We start from the raw sequence: 4,551 nt of genomic DNA, 5'->3' as shown, positions 1-4,551 counted from the left end.
CTGTGAGTTTCATGCGTCCCAAATACCTCTGCAAAAGTTTAAGTTCAGTGGGAAAATACAAGGTAATTAACATATCGGTACCTCGTATTCTACCTTGTATTTTTTTTTTCTTTTTATAAACATCGTGGGTTGGACATATGTCTTGTATTTAATTTGGATTTTTTATGTATTTAATTTGAACTAAAGTTTAATGGGAAAATTTAAAAAACCCACTTGCATGACAGGGGATTTTTATTTAACCACTCACAAAAACTTTTAATTCAATCTTACACCTATAAATTTAAAGTGTTTTCAGATACCCCTTGATCCATATGTCGCTTTGACCATCATACGTGTGCGCCACATGGCCACGGATTCTATTATGTGACATCTGTTGGCTCGTCTAGCGTGGTAGGCGTGTGGATTGACTCATCTCCATAGCTCTCACGGTGATTAACGCGATCAGCCCAAGCTGACCCGATCAGCGCGATTAGGCCCTCTACGCTAGGCAGATGATCGGCGTTGGCCAGTTTAGCGCTAGGCAGATTAGCGTTGGGCAGATGATCGACACTGGATAGAGGGTGTTGGGGCGACAAGCTCCAGAGTTGGGAGGGGAGAGATGCAGTGGAGGTGAGCCATGAGGTTACAGAGATGAGCTAATCCGCACGCTTGCCACGCTGAACGAGCCAATGGAGGCCACATAGCAAGATCCGCGATCATGTGATGCGCATGTATGATAGTCAAAGCGGTATATGGATCTAAGGGAGTATTTGAAAAACACTTCAAATTTGCAGGTGCAAGACCTGCACTGAGAGTTCTTGTGAATGGGTAAATGAAAACCCCTGTCATGCAAATAGGTTTTTACAATTTTTTCAAGTTTAATACTCTTGGTATCTATAAAGGTAGAATTCCACTCGTAGAATTTGATGAAGCCGCATGGCTAAAAAAATATTATGAATTATTTGGGATTATCCTATTTAGACTTTTCTGAGAAGAATGATAAATTGCATACTAGGTTTGTAAACTTGCAAAGAAGTATATCCATCAGGTCTCTAGCTAACTTGTCAGTACCTACACTTATAATAAAGTGCCTGACCCTCTCAATTATGGCTATACAAATTATGGCTAGATCTCAATTATGGCTATACAAATTATGGCTAGATCTCAATTATGGCTATAAATTAAAATTATTGGGCTATGTGTATAAAACAAATTAATTGTATATGCGCCACCCTGCGCTGTACTAGGCGTGTGATTGTTATCAATCTTGCTAGACTAACTAATTGCAGGCCAAGTTGTGTTAAGAGTTTAGTATCATTTGCAAGTTTTGGTCAATGCACAGGCTTAGCTAGGCGTGCAGTGGTTCGGTGCCACCGTACGTATACGTGATGCGTCTGGCCGGATTGCTTTTGAGGGACAAATTAATCATTTTGTTTTGGGTAGATTTTTGATAATGAAAGTTTTATTGGCTTCTCATCGGTATATCAAGACAATACAACTATATAAGAGTTTATTCCTAGCCTCTGCATAAGCAAGGATGCAATGGTAGATTCTCATAGTGTAGTTTATGAAACAGTGTCATAAGGTCTTCCTTGATGACGCCCCAGAAAACCTGGTAGAATTATGTCAGAAAATCATCGGGTCCAAGGGCTTTATTGTGTTCCATTTGGAATACAGTCTCCCATACTTTCTTTTCTGTAAAAGGCACAATGAGGAAATCATTTTCTATGTCAGTCACACGAGAAATGCAATCTCTTCGTGATTCCATCATTGTGATTGATTATCCTCTGGTGGATCGAAAATACTTTAATAGCACTTGATGTATGCCATTAAAGGCACCTCACCGCTAATTGTGCCTTCATCCTGTTCAAGAATGAAGATGAGTTGTTTTCGATGTTTGCCATTTGCCAATATATGGAAATATCTCATGTTACTACCATTGTGTTGAACATGTTTGGTTTTAGTTCTTTGATACCATTTTATCTCCTCCCCTATGAGGAGTTTGACTAACGGTTCGTTAGATTTGGTTCTTTAGATTAATCTCGAGATCAGTTAATCCTCGTACCTCTACTAATTTGTTGAGATCATTGTCAAAGATTAGTTCCTGACAATATGTCCGTAATTAGACTAGGGTACCTTCAAGATCAGGGATCGAGCAAGAAACAAGACACACGATGTAGACAGGTTCAAGCCCCCGATGTGGACTAATACCATACGTCCTATATGGATGTTGTTGTATATGTATTCTCTCGAGTACAAGTAATATGGCTATATCAGATCTAAACTAATCTAAGGTTGAAGTCGCCAAGTACCTCCAAGGGCTATGATCTTGGTGCTTGTGTCAAATTGTCGGTTGCGAGTTCTTAGTTCTTCGTCCTCTCCCCGGGGGTCTGGGCCCTCTCCTTATATAGGCCCTGGCGCTGCCCCGAATCCTATCGTGGTCGATGAAGATTCCTCCGTCTTGTCGATCAAGGTAAGGCAACCAAATCCAGCTTGGATATTGGTCGTATTCGAGTTGGTTAATCCAATCGACACCTTTCTAGTATGGGTTCCTGAAACCTTCGAGTATAACGGGTCTCGTAGATTCAAATTTGCAATATCCAAAGTCATTGTGGATGTATACAATGTACATTGTCTATATGCGGCGTACTCCTTATGTGTGCATATCCTATAGTTAGATATTCGATAGTAGCCTCCTAACTCTGCTCAGCAAAGAGGATTTCCATAAGCGCCTACTCGAATACTGCCAAGTCCAAACTTGATCGAGTAAGGTAGATCAAGCTTATAGTCGAAAGAATCGAGCAAGGAAAAAATCTATTCTGAGTATTGAGTGGAAACGCTATTGGGTCGAGTGCCCGACCATTGTCCGCACTCAAGACTTTAGAAAGGCTTGAAAACTCGACTTCTTGACATCCGTCCTTGAGTAGAGTTAAGAAGAAATCCTCAAAAATTGAAATATTGGGTATAGGCGTATTTAATGCACTCAGATGGGTGCAAAAAATTCGTTCAATGCCATCATTCCATCTTTCACGACGAACGAGGTGCCACAACAACGGAAACAGTTACCAAAGAAACGTTGAATTCCATAATATTTATCTACACGAACCTGGACTGTGGCCATTCTTCACCTTATCGCCACCAGACCCTTTTTCAAACCTTCTCTTTCCTTCGCCCAAACGCGCGCCACCACACGAAAATCTCCGCCCCATGGCTTCTAGCCCTTCCGGGAATGCCACCTCTCCTTCCCCGCTTGAGAAAGAATCAAACTTGAAGACTGCTAACGCATTGCCTAAGCAACTAAATGAGATGAAACTCCTAACCAAGGCCTAGGCGATCTCAACAATGCAAGAATCGAAGCTCCAGGAACTTGAAAGTGAAGGAATCATTCCTCCTCATGATTTGGCCAACTGAAGGCCGACATCGGGTGAGGAATTCTCATCCTGCCAGTTTGATCATGAGATTATGGTTTTTTGAATCCTTTTTCCACTGTGGTTTCAATGTTCCCCCTTCTAAGTTTCTCCTCAATGTACTCGACTGCTACCAAATTGAGCTCCATCATTTTAATCCGAACTCAATCACCATGCTTAGTGTTTTCATCCACCTATGCAAAGCCTTCCTCGGTATCAAGCCAAGATTAACTCTATTCTAGTATTTCTATCATCTGAAAAGGAATACTGAGAATAAATGTGTCGGAGGTTGTGGTCTCCAACTGCGTAATGGAATGAAGAATTCTTATATTCCAGTTGCACTAATCTCCTACTGGCAAAAGGATTGGAAGAAAAAATGGTTTTATGTCTCCAACCTCGACCCAGCCGACTCTTCATTAGTCTATAGGGGCCTCCAACCTTGCCCAAATCTATCCTGGTCGAAGAAGCACTGTGAGCTTGAACACACTACCTCCTACGTCAAGAAGATTGACGAACTTAGGCAGATCAATTTAACTGGGTGGCACGTGGCCAAAGACTTCATTAGTCGAAGGTCAAGCCCTTTGAAAGCATGGAATCACTTCATTTGGGACTATGTTGGAGATAACAATTTCTCCCAGGATGCAGCCAGATGTAAGATTTAGTTAACATTTCACTGCTTCTGTAGCTTTAGTTGAACTCTTTCAAGTGACTCCTTCTTTCTTCAACCTTGTCCCTGCAGGACACTGTTGCTCAAATGAACATATTATTTTCTGAGGAAGCGTCACCATGCCCTGTTCAGCCCTACTCCCTCAAGAACCCTTGACCACCTGTAAGAATTTGCTTGAATTAGGAGAATGACATTGATTATTAATTATTCGACCTAATTTGCCTTTTTAACCTTAGATTCTAGATTTTCACCAAGAATATACTTCCTCTGGCGCCAGCGACAAGGGGAAAACATCGAACGGTCAAGAAGTTGAAGGGTCTGTATGATCTAAAAGATCGTATTCGCTATTCAACCAACCTCCCTTCAAATGCAAGCGAGGAAAAAGTCAGCTGGCACTGAAATCAAGTCTTACCGATATGTTGCTCATCCACTATTCTGGTCATCGAGCATATACTTATTGATGCCCAGTCCGTACGGGTGGCCTTCTTTCAGGGAATC

Source organism: Phragmites australis, chromosome 9 (assembly GCF_958298935.1).
Source record: "Phragmites australis chromosome 9, lpPhrAust1.1, whole genome shotgun sequence".
NCBI lineage: Eukaryota > Viridiplantae > Streptophyta > Magnoliopsida > Poales > Poaceae > Phragmites > Phragmites australis.
The sequence above is the reverse complement of the archived record's forward strand: the minus strand, read 5'-3'. Positions refer to the sequence as shown.